We start from the raw sequence: 21568 nt of genomic DNA, 5'->3' as shown, positions 1-21568 counted from the left end.
AGACCCATCTAAATAGTCAACATTCTTAGACCTATTTTTTACTCCAAGGAAAATTTCCTCGTCGTAACTAAGACTTGAACTTTAAATCCCATAATTATCCATTAGAGAGTCTAACCATTACACCATTACTTCGGAGCTTATCTCACTTCATTTTATATCTAGAATTTGAATTTATAAATAATAGTACATTTTATCAAAAAATAAAATATTATATATAATATAATATATTATATGAATACGTATAAATTAGTACTTCAAACTTATAAATTGCACTTTAAATCTCAACAACTAGTTATACTTTCTCTCATAAAAAAAATAATTTAATTTTTTATTAGAGAACAAATACTATATTTGATTTGAACTAAAAGATATAGAAAAATATGCTTTTTAATATTGTCGGCCCTAAGTATTTATAAAAATTTCTTCGCTCATGGTGTTACCAATCCTAAGACATAGAACTAAAGAGAACTATGACAGTGTGTATATTTTTTATATAAAAATAATCAAAGAAAATTACTAATAAATCTTAAAATTATTTTCAATATAAAAAAAATTAACATAATTGAATTTTGATTTTCACCAAAATTAATTATTAAAGATCTTATACTTATGGGAAAAAGTGATTTGCTCTCCCCAGTACCTCTGTCAATCTGTCCCTAGGTTAACACGGAGAAAGTAAATTACGGATGACTCTTAGCCATTAATACAAGTAGCCAAGGTACCGAGTTTCAACCCTAAGACCTCATATGACAACACCCCATATCTCAATTGTCTCATTGTACATTAAAAGTCACATTATTAATTAAATAATAAGATGATTATCCAAGAATATAATTAAAAAAAATTATTTTCTTATGAAAAATTTAATACGCAATTATCTGTCACAGCAGCATTCACTAGTTAAAAATGTTGGAACCCCAGGATTATTTTGATGTGATTAAACAAGTTAAGTTAGGTCCTGTAGTGTTTTAATCCTGTGTCTAAGTATGCAGGAACTTAGAAGCACAGGAAGTTGAGCAGAAGACGCAGCTAGCGAGAAGGACGATATGAGAGAGAGCCGATGGGCTCGGTGCGTCTGAGGAATGAGGCGCTGCGGAAGAGTACACCGGCGGACGAGAAGGAAGCGTGTGGTGTTTCCGAGGGACGAAAAATCGGAGCGGAAGATTGCTCGGGGAGCAAGAGACGCAGCTAACGAGAAGGTCGACACGGGACAGAGCCGACGAGCTCGGTGCGTCCGAGGGACAAAGAACTGCGGATGAGTACGTTGGCGGACGAGAAGGAAGCATGCGACGATTCTGAGGGACGAGAAGCCGGAGCGGAAACCTGCTCGAGAAGGCCGAAAGTTGGGTTCGGGTGAGGCCTATTCCGGATGGTCGAGATCACCCAAGCAAGCGGAGCCGGAACGGAAGGCCCGGACTGAGGTGAGCTGAACCGGAGCAGAGGGCCCGGACTGAAAAAGTCAACATTGTTGACTTTCTTGGTCCAGACATCCGGACCAGTCCGGCGCGCCTGGAACCCTTCCGGGCGCTCGGGCATGGATCTTATCCAGATCACGGTCAAACACGATTTATACGAAAAGGGATAAAGTTTTATCCCCTCCCAGGTGCTTGAAACCCTTCCAAGCGCCCTGACCAAGGCTATAAATACAACTTTGGTCCAGAAGCTTTGAAATTCAACAAGAAATTGTAACAACACTTGTGCGCTTCTATTGTTTTGTTGAGTTTCCTTTTTTCTGTGCTTACACTATTGTAAAAGAGGCTTCTCCGCCTGAAGGAGAATCTAGTGTGATCACCTTCCTTGAATTAACAACCTCCCCGATTGTAACCAAGTCAAATCCGATATCTCCTTTCTTTTAAAGTTCTTTCTTTATTTAATTTATACAAGTATTACTTTAAAAGTATGAGAAGGATTTTACTTTTGATTTTTACAGGACTATTCAACCTCCCTTTTAATCGGTCCAACACGTTCCAACCAAAATATAGGTACATCCAAGTCGGCAACTTGGAAGCATGCATTGTCATTTTCACAAGGCATCAATCGGATCACTGTTGTACCAAAATGATGATAATTTTCCATCATGAATTTATAAAATAAAATATTTAAAAATATAAAAAAGCCACATACTTATTCAAAAGAAAGAAGAATTGCATTGATCATCAAGAGTTTAGGGATCTCAACGTAGGGAAGAAAATCCCACTAGATAGTATCTTTGTTTACGAAACAAATTGTTTGTCCACATGTAAATGAAATGAGAAGAATGTCGATTTAGAGATGTGAAATCACTATTCGAAGATGAAATGCCTCTAGATTACAACTAAGCCTTATAAACTCTCAAAGAAACTCAGAAATGTTGTTAATATCAACAAACCAAATGATGACACTGTATTTTTGCAATGTCGAACTTCTGTGTAAAACATATCTTGGTTTTCTGGGCACATTACAAATATCTGTTAAATGTTAGAAAGATAGATCCAATGTCACAATGTATATACTTCAAATATCTAGTTTTACTCGTTGCATTGTACAACTTGTGATGCTAAATGAAGATAAGTGACTTGTGATGCAAGTCTGAATTATTTACCAACTTACTCATGAAATAAAGAATCTACATGATCACGACCTGGATAAATTCTTGTACCAAACCTATCGAAGTAGTCTTGAATTTCAGTTTATCTTATTCTATAATAGCATTAGAGGCATATCCTTATCTTAGCTGCCAGATAAACAACTTATTACAAACATTTTATAAATCTTATCCAACAGCAACCAACAATTTCATGAACAGAGTAACAATATATGCAGACTTTCTTACAACCTGCCTCGAAAAAGTCAACTGCATGTTTTCACGAACAGAGTGACAATAATTATTTGCATGCTCTTGATCATAGATCCATTCAGCTTTAGAATAAATTTTCAGCAAAACTTGTTCTAAATGACAATAAATATTTTTAGTGTACAAGTTCAGTAAGCCTATTTCAAGTAGAAATAGCATTTTTCCTCACTATTTCAAAGTGACGATCCTTTGTAATCAAGAGCATATTCTGAAGGTTTTGACATCAAATTTGGTGAATTGCCGCAAACCATGGAAGACAGGCAAATGAGTAAATGACTTAGGCTTAACTATACTTACTATTTTAAAATTTTTATTTTTTTTATTAACGTTTTCAAAGTAAACCAAACCAAAACCGAACAAAATTTTTTGATTTGGTTTTAAACCAAACCGAGACAGTTTCACTTCAATTTTGGTTTGGATACGTTTGATTTTGATTTTCCTCGCCAAACTAATAATGGCTGCCCCTATAGATAATCCACATCTCAGCCATTTAGTGCCTATAATCACAAATAAGTAAAACTAGGGTAGAAAGTAATGATTTTAAATATAAAGTTGATCCAAGAATAATGTTGTTGACCACAACTTACTCCATATTGTCGGTGTGGGATTTTTTTTCTATCAGCCAACGAAAGAATAAAATAAATCCACAACATAATTTGACAGAAATTATTGCTCCTTGCAAAACCCTGAAGGTGTGTGAAAAAAGAAGAGAAAATTCAATTGAGACATGCTTCAGCACACTAACCTTGTGGCAGTAGATCTGAATAACCCAACTATTGGCATATTTCAACAGAAAGGCTTGTATCTGTCCATTCTTAACAGCATTTGACAAATTAGATCAGAAAGCAGGAGTAATCAGAACAAAACGGCTGCAACCAAGATAATTTGTTAATGAAAGCCCTTAATCTAGTTGTATCTGATGGCAAAGAGCTCAGGAAAATATATTAAAATATACTTAGTAGGTAACACCATAATTGGCCCATAGTATCTTACTTTTCCGGGATAGAAAGCAATATTAAAGTCTGAGGCAACTTCAGCCTTCTCTTTGAGCCATGAACGAACATAGGCTTCATGCTCCCTTGGTGAATTGAAGCTAATTTTATTTGGATACACTAAAACTTGATCCTTCAAAGGAAGCCAAGGAATTACAAAGAGTGACCTTGCGTTCATAATCCTTGGCCAGGTAAGCAGCGCGAAACAAAGGGTTGATAGCAGTTCCCGTCATCTATGGTAGACTTGCTGTGGTGAAAATTGCTATATGCTGCTTCGGAGTCATCAAAGCACTAGATACTACCAGTGGTTGCCATGTGAGTGACTTTTCACTTGTGCCAAATAGGCAAACAGAAACAGTACATCAAGCCCAATGCCAGCTGCATTTAGACAAGAGACATGAACAATTCCACGGAAGTAAAATTTTGTAAAATAATAAGATGTCTAGAGAAAGTTTATTGAGGAAAAAAGAACGTGTTAGTGGCAATTTTATAAGCTACTTGTAAGAGAAAAGAAAAAATCTATTTGTGATTGACAACAGTCCTTGAATTACAGTAATGACCAGAGTCCAAGGCGTGACACCACCTCACTACTTAAGCTTATTTTGGAGGTTTTAATCCATAACTGCAACACAAACAAGTTTCAAATGGTGGAAACCAAAGACCAGTGTGTCCAACCTTTGGCTATGAAACACTGCTTAAGGTGAAACAATTATGCGCTAACACATTATGGTAGACTAGAAATTTTACCTTCTAGATGAGAAGCTCTGTCAAAATCCTAGAAAGAAGATAGTTCATTTATCATATTGATCTTGTCCAAAGGCGCGAAGCTGGAAAGCTGAGGAGGTGGCAGTTCCGCTGACTAGATGAAAATCTCGCTCTCTACAAAACAAAACCAAAACCAAAGAAAGGGTCCCTGGCGTTGACCCTCCGACGCTCAAGTAAGAAATAAGAGAGGAAAAAAGTGTGTACCAAGGATCAAGATTTTTCTTCCCTTCATATCTGACATGCCCTTTTTATACTTTTTCTGATGACCCTCCATCTTTCCCTGTTTAATGATATTGATTACCGGTAGAGGATATTTTTATCTTGACTTCTTCTCATTTAATAATAGATTGAGTGTTCTATTTAGTTTTCTCTTTATTCATTATCCGTCTTTACCTCTTTTATTATTTTATTGCTTCCTTAAGTGTATAATATCAACGCTTTTCTTTGAGCCATACGGGTGGTCTGCTCGGCTAGGGTTCTCGGTCCGCGTAGTTTGTTCTTCTATCGATCGGACTAACTATAATTGTTTACTCAGATGGTCAATCGGATAAGGGTCTCTCTGATCGGCCAAAGATCCGTTTCTCTAGTATTGACTATCTTAATTTTGATCTACACCATGACAATTAACTCATGTCAGATGGATTCTTTCTTACTGTAGCATCACATACTATAAAGCACAACAATAAGATGAGAACATTTTGAGGATAAAAAAAGAACATGTGCCAACCACATCTTTGTTAACAGAATTCTAAAACATATACCTCGAGGTCAAAAGTTTTCTTTTGGTTGTTCCCATGAATAAATTATCCACTAAAGTCAAAGTCAAACAAATCAGATGATGCAAACAAATGGCCTGAAGTGCATATTAAATTCAACCATGGTTAAAGATTTTGTGCACTTAAATCTCCAATTATAAGAGACTTACCATAGTTAGGACTAAAGTTCTGTAGACATACAACTGCCAAGCTACCATATATATCTCTGACAATGGAAGGATCCACCAGAATCTTACTTGCAGCACTCTTCCTGAATAAACGTTGCAATGAACTGGTCTTGCCAAATCTGGCATGAAAAGAACAATCACGTATACCAAGCAATGGAGGTCGTGGTCTAGTAGCGGTGATTTAGTTTATCAGCTTAGCTTGAAATATAAAGCCTAATCACTAATGAAACTCATATGGCCTTGTTTCATGCATCTTTCTATCCTAATTTTGCTAGTTTGAATGTATTCTATCTCACACTAACGTCTATATCTATTTTATGGTTTTTCTTCTCTCTGTGTCATTACATACCACTCAATCAATAATGCAGCTGCATGACCTTATTTTCTGTATCTTTCAATCCTGCCTTTGTTAACCCTCCAAAGCGTATTTTGTGTTGTCTATCTTCTACTAAACTTCATACTTGTTTCCTGATTCTATTCTCTCTGCATTCTTTCCATCTCTGACTATCAGGATTCTCTCAAGAAACATGTCGTCCACATCTATGGATAAGCGTGCTCATGAATTTTTATTTTTATTTTACGTCTTTTACAGTAAACCAAAATTGCATCTTCCTAGTACCAGCAAATGCTGCCAATTCTTACATTGTCTGGATTGATGAACGACGAAACAACCAATACATTCCCACCCCAAATGGCATCAATGAAGAAAAGATAACAATTATGTCTACCTTATTGCATGTTAAAAATGTCAAACTGCTAAAATATTCAGATCTTATAGGCTATTGAACGAATTAGGGATCCCAAAATATATTTGCGATTCAAATTAGACCTAGACAAACATAAGAAATGGGGAAAAGAGGAGAGGCGAACTGGAGAAGGCGAATTGACCCAGAACACATTACCTCTCTTGCAAATCGAGGCAAAAGATGGTGTCGTAACGGGAGAGGGAGGGGGGAGAGGGAGGGGTGCGAGCGAGGAGGGAGCAATTGTGGTCTTCATTTGATTAAGCAGTTGGGGTCCATGAGGAACCCAATTAGAAATAAGGTAAGGAAACGGGTAATGGGAATTGTTACTGTTGGATTGTAACGTTACGGTGACACCGTGACATCATCATCAGTTAATGGAGTGTTCTACGAGGTGGTGAAGATTTAGGTAACAGCCCGCGGGCCTTTGTTTGAACGGCGGTTCACTTTAACAAAATGAGGTTTACCTACAAAATTATTGACTGAAATTTACGTGCAATCCATAATCACAATTTAAATTTTACATATAGTATCTATTAATAAAAAAAAATTTATTTCTGCTCCTTAATTAAATATAATAAATATTAATTTATCTCATTATCCTTGATATTTTTAGGTATAAAAAATCTAAAAATAAATATAATTCTTCTTAAATTCAATATATTAAATAAAAATCTAGTATATTTTCTATCAAATTGAACATGACTCTTTTTCCACCAATTGATGGAAAATATATTAGATTTTCTTTAAATGATACTCAATTTGATAAAAATATACTAGATTTTTTTAATGGTGCTGAATTTAGGAGAAATTATATTAAGTAGGAAAAAATCATACTCAATTTGATAGAAAATATATTCGATTCTATTTTAAAGTATGTTGAATTTAAGAGAAATTATACTCATTTTTAGATTTTTGTACCTAAAAAATCTGAGTGACAATTTTGATAGAAATATACTCAATTCTAGTTTAAAGTGTTGAATTTAAAAGTAATTATACTTATTTTTGGACTTTTTGTACTTAAAAAAATCTGAGGGACAATTAGGTAATGATATTTGCATGAGAGAATTGAAACAAATAAAACTTTGTATACAAGAAGTAGAAACAAAGTTTTTTTAATATAGGGACTGCATACAAAATTAAAGTTACGATTAGAGGTTTTTCTCTAATTTACCGTTGCAATATATCTCTATTATTAATATTTCGTAGTAATTGAGATGAAAATATAAATACATCACTAAAATAGTCATTATAAACAAAAAAATATAGTTAATATTAAATCATTAGAGATGGAAATATAATATCAGTTTCTAATTAGAGATAGAATTTAAATTTCGTATCTAATTCACGACAGATATTATATATCCATCATTAATTATCACTAGTATTTAGACAGATATTAATTTAGTCTCTATTTAGTGATGGAACCTTAAGGTTCCATCATTAAATTTAGTAATTAGCAACGGACATATAATTTTTGTTACTAATTAGAGATAGAATTTTAAATTTCTGTTGTTAAATTTAGGATTAAAATTAGTACAAAATCCCGAACTCATGTACTCTGCTCACTCATGTTTTTCGATTTCTCCCTCCAGTGAAATCTTCGTCGTCAGAGCTCTCTCTAATCTTTGGCGTCTGCTCTGATCTCTAACATGTCCGGTGTCCTCTCCTCCTTGATATTGGTATGATCTTCTCCCTTCCCTTCCTATCCGATCTCCAGCGTCTCTGGTCGTGAGCTTGCGGTGGCGAGTTTGGCCTGCCCTGGCCGCGAGCTTGGTTAGTCCTGACCTCGTGGCCGCGAGTTTGGTCGATCGTGAACTCGCGATCGTGAACTTGTCCAGTCGTGTACTCGCAGCATCAAACTTAGCCGGCTAGATCTGCCTTGGCGGCAAGCCCTCTGTCGACTGTGGTTTAAGCCTTGGTCGTGAGGCCTCGTCCAACCGTAAGGCCTCATCCAGTTACAAGGACTCAGTTGGTTGTGACTTGAGCCTTGGCCATGAGGCCTCGACTAGCCACGTAATGTGAGAAAATCCTAAAGACTATATGGAGGATTTTAACCTAGTTTGACTAGTTGAGCAACTTCTTGTATACTTATTCTTTGTGCATGTATAGACATGTTGGATCTTGGTGGCAAAAGGCCCAGCACCCCCGCCAACCCGTTCCAGGACCAACACGGAGAAGGTAAATCACGGGCAGCTACTAGCCTTTGGAATAGTGACTAGTACATAAGGGAGACATTTACCTCGGCTTTGCCGAAATTCGAACTCCAGATCTCATGGTGGCAACACCTCATGTGCTAGCCACTAGACTGTTCCGAGGGGACTAGACATGTTGGATCTTGTACCTGCACTCGGTGGCTAGATTGTGTTGAAGATTGTTGGGATTTGTAAGTATTGGTGTTATTAGTAATTTCCATTACATTTTTTTTATTTGTAAGATATTTCTAATATTTAAAATTTTTAATGCAATTTTACCCCCAATAATAGTCATCGAGTAGTAGCGTATATAATATCGAAATTTAAAAAATGATTGTGTGCTTTTGGTACTACATTGAGGCGTATAGACCAAGGGATAAAAGATTTTTGTTATGATAACTTTTGGTAATTTATTTTTATTATCAAGATTTTAAATTTTTTTTATGCTAATTTGTGAACTTATTATTATAGAAAAGATATATCTAGGAGCTGAGGCACAAGGCAACATTTTATACAACTTGGAAGATAGCTTGTGCCAAACTCTACACAGATATATGCTATAGAAAGCAAGACAAAAGAAAATAAGACCATTCTATGTACCAAGGATATTTGGGATGCATGGCAAGCCATCTGGACTACAGAGATATAATAGACAAATGCAATAAAAGCTCAAACCAACACAAACATTGAGCTAGCTGGCCCTAGTATCGGATCCATACAACTGAATTCTGATCGATCGTGAGCACGTCATAGACTTTGTGAGTTTACAATTAATAAATTTATATAAGAATTATGTGGTTATCAATGAATTTTACTATTTTGATTTAATTATATGTTTTTAATATTAAAAAAAGTGAGCTACAATGATCTCCTACCTGTTGGGAGGTATTTACCAAGACACATAAGTTAAAGGATGACACATTTGTCGATCGTTGACATTAGACGTAAGAATATAAACTTGAATATCTTTAATCGTTAACAATAATTAGCTTTTCTAATTATATATATGATATGATTTCTTTTTTTATGTAAATAGGAAGAAATAACTACTAGGGATGCACAGGGGTCTCAGCCTGCTATCGAGGGATGTGAGTTACAAACTCTATCCATTGACCAGTTAAATGCGATCTATTATGATGTGGTTGATGGAAGTAAAAAGTCCTCTACCCTCTACTATGTTGGGCCCCAAGTGAGAGTTGTATATGATCATGTGATGGTTCACAGAGCCAAGGTTATCCTAGCGGGCCATCTTCAAGAGTTGAAGCCTTAGAGCAAGAAAATCAAATTTTGAAGAATTGACTCTCGACATTAGAGCGTGAATTCCAAGAGTCTCGGACCGTCCAATTGAGATATGAGCAAATTGGACGGGAAATGCAAGAATTTCTGGTTTGAATGAGTCAAATGTCGCATCGTTTTTACTCTCAAGATACTCAAGACCCCCAGAACCCTTACAATACTAATTAGTAGTTCACTAAGAGGTGTGTTGACCTTTAACTTTTCTTGTTTTATTTATCACTCATTAAACATATAAAATATATCTATGAATTTCATATTTATGAATCTCTAATTATATTATATCTTTTCAGGACAATTATAAATCTATTCTATATATCACTATCAAATATCCAAACTAGCATTCAGGTGTGTAAAATAATTTTCTAAATAACATACTTTATCTATCCAAACTACAATTGTTCACCTTGTTTAGTTTAAATTCAATTTGTTAGTCATAATTATAATAATATATCACTATTTATTTCCTTGTTTTATTAATAACCTATTGTACTATATTTCCTATAGGATTGAATACTACTAGTTAGGCTTGGAGTGATTTAATTGTCTTCGCTATGAGGTGTGTTTTTTTTAATTATTAGATTCAAATATATTATATTTTATTTGAGATGTTTGAATATTCATCTTTGTTTTGAAGTTGGATGAATGATGCTTGATTGTTTTTGTGAATGGTATTGGATCGAATGGACCTGCTAGAGGGGGTGAATAGACGACCTATAATTAAAATTAGAATTTCTCTTGTTTTCTAGTTAACAAGGACACACAATTAATTCAAAACAAATAACATAAAGAAAATAAGTAAGAGACATAATTTTTACTTGGGTTACAACCGGGGAGGTTGATAATCCAAGATAATTGAAAGCGCACTAAAGATCTCTTCTTTGACAAAGGTCGAAGGTGGAGAAGCCTCTTACAACAATTGAAAGTATAAACTTTGATGAACAAGAATAGAAAAATATAAGTGTAGGTGTGTTCTTTACAACTTGCTTTAGGGTGCTATTTATAAGTCATTATTCTAATGACCGTTTGCTGACATGACATTTGGGAGGCACGTTAAATACTTGGAAGCGCCTCCAATTGAATAAATTTTACCCTTACCTCTACCAACATTTAATTGAATTGGCGAATCTGAAGCACCTTGGTTTATCGGAGGCGCCTTCATTATACTGGGATGGAATATGTTGCTTATCTGCTCTGCAACGGTTCTAATCATCAGAGGCGCCTCCAGTTGTTTTGAAGCACCTCGGCTACTGTTTATATGAGGCGCCTCAAGTCACCTAAAGTGCTTGAGTTTTCAAGTTTTCATGGTCAACTTCCAAGTTGACCATTTTCAGACTTCGCTAGCCGTCCAGAGTTGAGATCACTCAAACTCAATTCTGGCCTTCTCCTCAAACAAGCTTCCTTCTAACTTGTCATCCCTAAGATACGTTGCACGCATCCTTCTCGTTCCATCGGTATACTCTTCCACAACTCCTCGTCCCTCGGATGCACTGAGTTCGTCGACTCCTTTTCTATGTCATCCTTCTCGCTCGCTATGTCTTCCTCTCGACTTTTTGTGTTTTTAAGTTCCATAACACTTAGACACAATGCATCAAACATACACATGACCTAACTAATTAGTTTGGTTGATCATATTAAAACTACCCTGGATATTTATAATCTCCATCTTTTTTCATGTGCATCAACCCAAATTGCATTTAGGATAAACAATTAATGAATGATTTAACATTTAAAAATAATAAATTTTGCAATTAGGTACAAATAAAAATTTTCAATATCTCTTAACTTAACACTTATAATTTCTCCCCTTTTGATGATATCAAAAATAGGGTTAATAAAATGAGGAAAAAAAATAAAAGGTATATATTTTAAATTTTTTTAAGGGTTGTACAGACAACATGCAAGTCTGTATATTTCTCAAACAATAATTTTTCATAGAACATAATTTCTAAGAATTATACTTGTAATTCTCCAAATAAAATTTGAAAATTATTTATAATTTTCAAAAAATTCTGAACAATTTTGTTGATTTTAAACATTATTAATTTGACAGTACAAAATATTTTCATGAGAAAATAGATTTTTTAATAGTCAAGAAATATTTTTCTTTGTATAAATAATTATTTTTGAAATTCAATGCTTAAAAATAGAATTTGACTGTAAAAAATGGGCTATTTTTTTTTGAATTTTGAAAATATAACGGTTATCTAAAAAAAATTGAGTTTTTCAAAAATCAATATCTAAAAATTTTCGATTTTAAAAAAATTATTTTTTAAAAAAAATTTGTAAAAAACTATATAACTATTGAAAAATTCTGAACAATTTTGTTGATTTTAAACATTATTAATTTGACAGTACAAAATATTTTCATGAGAAAATAGATTTTTTAATAGTCAAGAAATATTTTTCTTTGTATAAATAATTATTTTTGAAATTCAATGCTTAAAAATAGAATTTGACTGTAAAAAATGTGCTAATTTTTTTAAAATTTTAAAATATAACGGTTATCTAAAAAAATTGAGTTTTTCAAAAATCAATATCTAAAAATTTTCAATTTTCAATTTAAAAAAAAAATGTAAAAAACTATATAACTATTGAAAAATTCTAAAAAAAAATCTGCTAATAAATAACATATATATATATATATCATATCAAAATTTAATTAAAAAAACAAACAGAAAATATTAACTAAATTAATATTAACAAACATAATTAAAAAAAAGCTCACGAAAACTAATTTTGCAGATGCATTAGTAATTCAACTAAATTAATTTCTAGCAATTAAATTTCTTAGCAAAAACAATCTATAATCTAAAAATATTTTGAAACCAATATAAACTTTTTTCTATTGGATTGATTAAATATTTTTTTAAGAATATCTTTTTTTGTAATTTTTTCAATTTGGTGTCTGTGATTTTTTAAATATCAATTTAGTCCTCCATAATTTTTAAAATTTAGAATTTGTAAAAAAAATTAAATATGAGCAAAAAATAATTCTTTTTTAATAATTCTATTTGACCTTTTAATTTTTTTATTTTCATTTTCAACATTTTCTTGTTTTAAAGATGTATTTTCTAATTTTGTTTCTAGAATTAAGTTTTCTTTTTTTATTTCAAGAAACTCACTTCTAGATTTGTATAAAGATCTACTTAGCATTTTAATAGCTTCGTAAAGTTGATCAGAGGGAAGGTTATGTACCTCATTTATCATGTCAGACTCGTAAGAAGATGCTTCCCCTTCATCGATGTTATCTTCCAAAGTGGTTTCATCGTCTTCTTCTCGATGACTTGCCATTAATGTTAGTCTAGCATAAAGCTCGATCTCAGATTCTTCTGATGACGACTCGCTCCATATTGCTTTAAGGTTCTTGTTCTTGGGCCTTCTTATCCTCTTGTCTTTTCCTTTTGCCTTGTTCTTTAGTATGGGACAATTATCCTTGATATGTCTTTCTTTATCGATCTTTATCAAGAGATGATTTTGAATTTGGTTTGTTCTTCTTAGCTTTTAAAGCGATATTGTTATTTGACTTTTCTATAGATCCTGCACAGCGAGATTCGTGAAATTCAAAAGTCAAAAATAATTTTTTTAAACTGCTTATCTCGAGGTCCTTGGAGATGTAGTAGAAGTCTATTATTGACGTCTATTTCGGTGTTCTTGGAAATGCATTTAGAGCATACCTTAGTGAATCTTTGATTCATTACCATTTCTCTGAAGTTATTAAGTTCGGTGATCTTCTCCTTGAGTTTTGCGTGCAGTTGAGCTGCCTTTTCTCCCTTTTCCATTCAGAGATTGGTTAGTTGATTAGGGAGTAGGTCTCGTCTTTCTAGTTTAGCCTCTTAGGTGCCTTCGTGAAGCTTCAGAAACTTCTCCCAGAGTTCTTTGGTGGAATTGTAGGCGTCGATCTGATTAACTTCTTAAGGCAGTAGAATGCTTAACAGATAGAATTCTTTCTTGTTGTTGGCTACAAAATCAGTTTGCTGCTTCTATTCCATTGGTGCGTCTTCTTTTAGTCTCCATTCTTATCTTTGGGTGCTTCAAAATGATATTTAATTGTTAGCAATATATCAAAATCTGTTTTTAAATATACCTTCATTCGTCGCTTCCAAAGCGCGAACTCCGACCCCCTCGAACTTCAGTGAGTGAATGTTTGATCTGACCATCTTTTTATTGCTTTAGTTGGCAGTTAGTCCTTTTAAACCGGTTAGGCTATGATACTATTTGTTGGATCAAGTAGACCGGCTAGAGGGGGTGAATAGATGACTTGCAATTAAAATTAGAATTTCTCTTGCTTTTTAGTTAACATGGACACAGAATTAATTCAAAACAAATAACATAAAGAAAATAAGAGAGGTTGCTAATTCAAGACAATTGAAAGCGGACTAAAGATTTCCTTCTTCGACAAAGGTCAGACGTGGAGAAACCTCTTACAGTAGTTGAAAGTACAGACTTTGAAGAACAATAATAGAAAATGCAAGTACAGATGTGTTCTTTACAATTGACTTTAGGGTGCTATTTATAGGCCACTGATCGAAGTGACTACTTGTTGATGTGGCATATCAGAGGCACTTCGAACACTTTGAGGTGCCTCTAACCAGATAAATTTTATCCTTATCGCTGTCAATGTTTAGCTGTTGGCCGATCTAAGGTGCCTCTGTTCATTGGAGGCACCTCCGTTAGGCTGAGATGTAATATGTTACTTATCCACCTCTACAACGGTTATGATCATCAAAGGCACTTCCAATTGTTCTGAGGCGCCTCAGCTACTGTTCATTCACGGGGCCTCCAATCAATTGAGGCACTTGAGGTCTTTTCATGGCAGTTGATCTGCTGGGCATCTTAGGCGCCTCAAGTCACATGAGGCACTTAAGGCCTTCAAGTCTTCATGGTCAACTTTTAGGTTGACCATGTTTGAACTCCGCTTGTTTAGGTCATGCTCCGACCGTCCAAAGTTGAGTTCACCCGAACTCAACTCCGGTCTTTTCCTCGAGCGGACTTCCTTTCAGCTTCTTATCCCTCAGATGCGTCATGCATGTCCTTCTCACTCCGCTTGTAGACTCTTCCGCAGCTTCTAGTCTCTTAGCTGTACCAAGACCATCGACTCCCTTTCCGTGTCATCCTTCTTGCTCGCTGTGTATTTCACTCAACTTCTTGTATTCCTAACTTCCTGTACACTTAGATATACGACATGAAACATACAGAGAACCTAACTTAACTCGATAGATCATATCAAAACTACTCCGGAGTACTTATAAATGGGTTATGTGGTTGGTATCATTTGTGTAATGTTATAATTGTTGGTGCAATCGATCTCTAGGGTTTTGATGTTTGACAATGTACCTTAGTTTGGTCAGTTTAACTAAGGGTTGATCTAAACAGGATTTGTTGTTTAGAAGAGAAAAGTCTAGTCAGGACTAGATGACTAGCAATGGTAAGTCCTAACCAAAGGCTAGGCAAGTGAGAAGTCTACTGAGTGACTAGTCCAACTGGAGGTTAGGCAAGGAGAAGTTCTGGTAAGTGAAGTCGGGCCCTAGTGAGTGAAGCTAGGTAGTGGAAGTCCTGGTGAGTGAAGTCGGGCCCTAGTGAATGAAGCTAGGTAGTGGAATTCCTAGTGAGTGAAGTCGGACCCTAGTGAGTGAAGCTAGGTGGTGGAAGTCCTGATGAGTGAAGCTAGACAATGGAAGTTCTAATGAGTGAAGCTAGGCATCTCTAGGGGAAGATAGCCCTAGGTAATATGTGATCGACTAATTTCTAGTCGACTGCACTAGCGAATTATTAATAATGCTAACACTGTTTTGTCTTTACCATTTTATATCTATGGTGCTAACTTAGTGTTGCAGCCAAGTCTTAGTAGATCAGCTTGGTCAGATACTAAGCAAGGTCAGAAAAAGTCCAAATAGGTCTGAAGGATCAGATGCTTGCCAAGTAAGTAAAAGTAAGTCACTCGAAGAGAGTGACTCGGTGAGGACGCACCCCAATTGAGGGACAGTAGGCATCGGTCCAGTTTAGGTCCATTTCAGATCCTTAAACTGAGACCTCGACTAGATCCTGGTCTTAAGAGAGATAGGGTCTAATTACTACTCAGTATTATTGTGCTAATACTTGTCTTGTAGGTCCTTATCCTGTTTATTGCACTAACACGCTTTGCAAGGCAAGAAGAGCACAAAAAGCCTTTGATAAACAGTACTTGAGGCATCATCCAAGGGATGGAAGGCGCCTTCGCACTGTTCATGGAAAACACCCTCAATGGCTTGAAGGCACCTTCCAAGGGATAAATTTTGGATCCCATCGCAGATAAAGCACAACGAAGTCGAGATCAAATTTACCACATTGAAGGCATCTTCAATAGCTATGGAAGGCGCCTTCCATGTCCTTTATAAGCCAGTTTCGACCAAGCGTCAATACACAACTGATATACGAGCTACTGCGCGTCCATTTGAGGTTCCAACTTCTCTAGCTTCCTGTTGTGACTCTGCTGCGAAGCTGCTATGCTTGACTACTGCTCCGAGGACTTTCGATCTCGGCCAACAAACTAACATTGACACACAAGCATTTTTCGCTTCAATCCCTACGTGTCGGTAATGAAATTATTTCCTTGTACTTAATTACTGAAAAAGGAAGTGTAGTGTGTTACACTTCGCCTATCTTCTTTGTACTTGATCATCTCTTCCGGAGGTACCGGAAGAGGTATTTTAGTGGATTACCCATCTATAGGTCCACGGGATCTAGGTCTTGAAGTAGGAGTCGCCGAAGGCTCTGAACCAAGTAAAACCATCAGTGTTTTATTGTGTTCATTTTCTTACTTATAAGTCAAAAAAATTAATCATCTGGGATAAATTTTGGGACGAATTTCTAAAAAATTTTCATTGCAAAAATTTTTGGGACAAATTTTGGGACGAAAAATTTTTCGTCCCAAAATTTTCATTCCCAACTTGGGGACGAATTTGACGATAAAAAATATTTTGTCGCCAAATTCGTTGCTAAGTTTGCAACAAAAACAGTATTCGTCGCAAAATTTGGGATGAAATATGCGACAAAATTAGCAACGAATTAGATTCATTGCCAAATTCGTCGCCAATTCTGAAACAAAAATAATATTTGTCTCAAAATTGTTATAGCTAACTTTGCGACAAAAATTATTTTTGTTGCAGAATTAGCGACGAATTTGGCGACAAAAATAATAATATAAAAAATTTATGAACGACGACAAATTAATTTTCGTCCCAGATTCTGGGACGAATCCACAGATTCGTCCCAAATTCTGCGACAAATTAATTTTCGTCCCAAATTTCGTCCAAGATTCTAGGACGAATCCACAGATTCGTCCCAAAACTGGGACGAATTTTGGAACAAAAATATATTTGTCGCAAATTCAGCTTGCCAGATTTGTTACAAAACTTTTTTGTTGCAAAAAATGTTACAATTTGCAAATTAGCATGATTAAAAAAACCTAATTTTCGTCACAGCTTTGCCACAAAAATACATTTTCGTCCCAAATCTGGGACAAATTTGGATTCGTTGCAAATTTTGCGACGAATATTATTCGTTCCAAATTTTGTCGCAAAACTAAAAAATAAAATTTCCAACATTTCCCCTCTTTTTTCCTATATCTTGTTTACATTTATACATATACAGCATAAACAACATTCAAACATCCACCAAACATTCAACCTTTTACAATCATACATCCTTCACCATATTTGTGAATCCAACAAATTAAATTAATACAAACAAATTCATACAAAATACATATCCTCAACTAAACATAAAAAAGATATCTAAAACTAAATATTTCAAATTCATATACAATTATAACATCCAAACAAGTTAAACTCAAACAAATCAAACTTTAAGAACTCATAATAAATATCTATACAACAAACCTAACAAGTGAAAGCAAAAAATACATATCATCATGCCTCGGGGTGCAAATTCGCCTTTTTTCGTTCATCTTTTCCTGGGTCAAAATATAAACAAACAATAAGTAATAGCTATAAAAAAAATCTATAATATATCAAAAAGCTTACATGGCAAAACTTAGATGATTGTCATAATATATCAAAAGCTTAGATGGCAAAAGATATCATTCATCTTTAAATTGCATGAAACATATAAATAAATGAAATGAAACTTTTAACTAAATGTTATAAAACAATGTATACCTCATGTAATCTATAATAACACTTTAGGAAGTAAAAAATATGTAAAACATGGCATAACACAAAATACATATATCAAAATGTTTCATGACATAATAAAAATATTGAAACCTAAGCTAAATTTGCAGTTAGTAAGGAAGGAAAAAATATATAAAACATGACATAACACAAAGTACATGTATCAAATGTTCCATGACATAATAAAAGTATCGAAACATGACATAACACAAAGTATCAAGGTAAAATAAAAATATATAAATAATTACAACATGACATGCCAAAAAATCCTAACATAAAACTTAATAGGTAAAGACTTCCTCAAAGTAGAACTCAATAAAAGAGTATTAAAAAAAACTCAATAAAAAAAAAGTTCATACTTATGTAATTTCAGAAGAAGCACCACCACTGCCATCATTATCACCATCATCATCATCACTGTCACCAGGAGGAAACTAATTCAAAGTAGAACTCAACTGAAGATGTTGCAAAATCCAGTCTTGTTGTCAGCACATCTCTCATTTCACGATCTCTTTCTCTCATTTGTTCATCCCTTTCAAATAAAGTGCCCTTCAACTAGCAATTTAAACAGTTCCTGATACAAGTAAAGTTGCATTATCTATTCAGAGGAAGAAGTTTAAAACAACAACAACAAAAACTAAAAAAACTCTCTTTCACATATACATATGTTCAAAATTTCAACAAGTAAACAAAGTAAATATTTCAAAATGCAAGAGATTACTATTAAAGATGCTGTAATTTTTTTTCCAAAAATCCAACTCGGCCTATCATGATTCCACCTCCAATATGGATCCTTTCTAATATGTTCTAGTAAACATTTCACCATAAGAATATCTATTTTCTGCATGCCTGCTCGATTTTATGTCATTGGGACAAGAATCATCATATCCACATTTTACTATCCAGATTGATGTCTGAACTCTTTGCAATGAAGGTAAGATTACCAAAATGCAAGAGATGACTTGTGATGGGCTGCCGCTGGGAGCCAGAAGCACCCACTGGCGGGCCGGAAGCAGACGCTGCCGGCCTCCAGAGGCCCCCTACCCGGCACTGCCTCCCCCTTGCCGTCGGCGCCCAGACCGGCAGTGGCCAGGGGTAGCCGCGACCGGCCGGCACAGGCCTAGGGTGGCTGCGACCAGCCGGCAGCGGCCTAGGGTGGCCGCGACTGGCGGGCATCGACCTAGGATGGCCGCCACCGGCCGACAGTGGCCCAAGCGGGCTGTGACCGGCCGGAAGTAGCCGAACTCGGTGGGCCAACGGCCTGATCTGGCCAGGTCTAGCCGGATCTAGGAGGTGCGCCGGAGAGGAGAGAAGAGATGGGGAAGAGAAACCCTACCTGACGGAAATCGTCGCCGCGGAAGAGCTGCGCCGCCCTACTGCTGCCGGCCTCCAGCGGCCCCATGCCCGCCGCCGCCTCCCCATTGTCGCTGGCGCCTCGGCCAGACCGACAACAGCAACCCTAGACCAGCGCCTCCCCCTTGTCGCCGTCGCTGCAGAAGATGGAAGAGAATCGAGAAGAAGTGTATTTAGGGCGAGAAGGAGCGTGTATTTAGGGCAAATTTTGGCACGAAATTAACTTCTGTCCCAAATTTTAGGACGAATCTAGAATTCATCCCAAATTCTAATAAAATTAAAAAAAAATAGAAAACTTAAATATTTATCTAGATATTGGAATTTTATTAAACAAGTTTTATGGGTTCCTAATTTTATGGTGATCTTAAAAATATCTTCATCCATAATTCTAACATAATATATTGAGTGCGGTAAATTTTTTATTACGAATTAGGTCATATTTGTGTTAAAAAATTATCACACTAAATATATGAGGTTAAAATTATAGATGAGGATATTTTTAAGATCATAAGAAAATTAGGAACCCATAGAAACTTATTTCATGAAATTTTGAGATCGTTAGGTCCATATTTAGACCTTTCGAATGATTTTTCAGAATTCGTCCCAAATTTAAGAAAAATAACAAAAAAATAAAAATCATTCAGAAGGCCTAAATATAGACCTAACGATCTCAGAATTTTATGAAACAAGTTTCAATGGATTCCTAATTTTCTCATGATCTTAAATATATACTCACCCATAATTTTAACCTCATATATTTAGTGTGGAAATTTTTTAACCCGAATTTGGCCTAATTCAGGTAAAAAAACACAAAACTCAATATATTATTTTAAAATTAAGGATGAGGATATATTTATGATTAAGGGAAAATTAGAAACTTATAGACTATTGTTTCATAAAATTCTGACATCTGTAGATCTATATTTTTAAGTTTTAAACACGTATTCGAACATGCGTTAAACACTAACATACTTAATTAATACTAAACTATCTATGTTTCAATAAATATGGACTTAACGATCTCGGAATTTCATGAAACAAGTTTCTATGAGTTTCTAATTTTCTCGTGATCTTAAAAATATCTTCATCCATAATTTTAACATATTATATTGAGTGCGGTGAATTTTTTATTACGAATTAGGTTATATTCATGTTAAAAAATTACCACACTCAATTTATTAGGTTAAAATTCAAATTTAGGATATTTTTAAGATCATGAGAAAATTAGGAATCCATAGAAACTTATTTCATGAAATTCCGAGATCGTTAAGTCCATATTTAGGCCTTCCGAATGATTTTTCTTTTATTTATTTATTTTTTTTAAATCTGGGATGAATCCTAGATTCGTCCCAAATTTAAAAAAAATAAAAAATAAAAGAAAAATCATTTGGAAGACCTAAATATGGACCTAACGATCTCAGAATTTCATGAAATAAGTTTCTATGGGTTTCTAATTTTCTCGTGATATTAAAAATATCTTCATCCATAATTTTAACATATTATTAACTGCGGTGAATTTTTTATTACAAATTATGGCAAATTTGGGTTAAAAAATCACCACACTAAATATATGAGGTTAAAATTATGGATGAGGATATTTTTAAGATCATGAGAAAATTAGAAACTCATAGAAATTTGTTTCATGAAATTCCGAGATCGTTAGATCGATATTTAGGTCTTATAAATGTTTTTTCTTTTATTTTTTATTTTTTAAAAATCTGGGACGAAGCCTGGATTTGTCCCAAATTTTGGGACGAATTCCTGGATTCGTCCCAGATTTTGGGACGAATCCAGGATTCGTCCCAAATTTAAGAAAAATAAAAAAGAAAAGAAAAATCATTCAGAATACCTAAATATGAACCTAACGATCTCGGAATTTCATGAAACAAGTTTCCATGGGTTTCTAATTTTCTCATGATCTTAAAAATATCCTTATCCATAATTTTAATCTCATATATTTAGTGTGGTGATTTTTTAACCCGAATTTGACCTAATTCAGGTAAAAATAACACGAAACTCAATATCTTATTTTAAAATTAAGGATGAGGATATATTTATGAATAAGAGAAAATTAGAAACTCATAGACTCTTATTTCATGAAATTCTGGCATCTGTAGATCTATATTTTAAATTTTAAACACGTATTCGAACATGCGTTAAACGCTAACATACTTAATTAATACTAAACTATCTATGTTTCACTAAATATGGATCTAACGATCTCGGAAATTCATGAAACAAGTTTTTATGAGTTTCTAATTTTCTCGTTTTCTTAAA

The 21568-nt window shown here is 34.5% G+C and overlaps 1 long non-coding RNA gene across 1 annotated transcript; it reads right to left on the bottom strand.

Annotated features, from left to right (window-relative positions):
• Positions 1-17521: 17521 nt before the first annotated feature.
• LOC122015953 lies at positions 17522-19501 on the bottom strand. The gene is made up of 3 exons (XR_006121011.1): positions 19275-19501; positions 18298-18512; positions 17522-17718 (listed from the first exon to the last, which is right to left on the bottom strand). It is a non-coding gene; the product is annotated as an uncharacterized LOC122015953 (long non-coding RNA).
• Positions 19502-21568: the final 2067 nt, after the last annotated feature.

The sequence above is a fragment of the Zingiber officinale genome, chromosome 8B (assembly GCF_018446385.1).
Source record: "Zingiber officinale cultivar Zhangliang chromosome 8B, Zo_v1.1, whole genome shotgun sequence".
NCBI lineage: Eukaryota > Viridiplantae > Streptophyta > Magnoliopsida > Zingiberales > Zingiberaceae > Zingiber > Zingiber officinale.
This window is presented reverse-complemented; position numbering and strand designations above follow the sequence as displayed.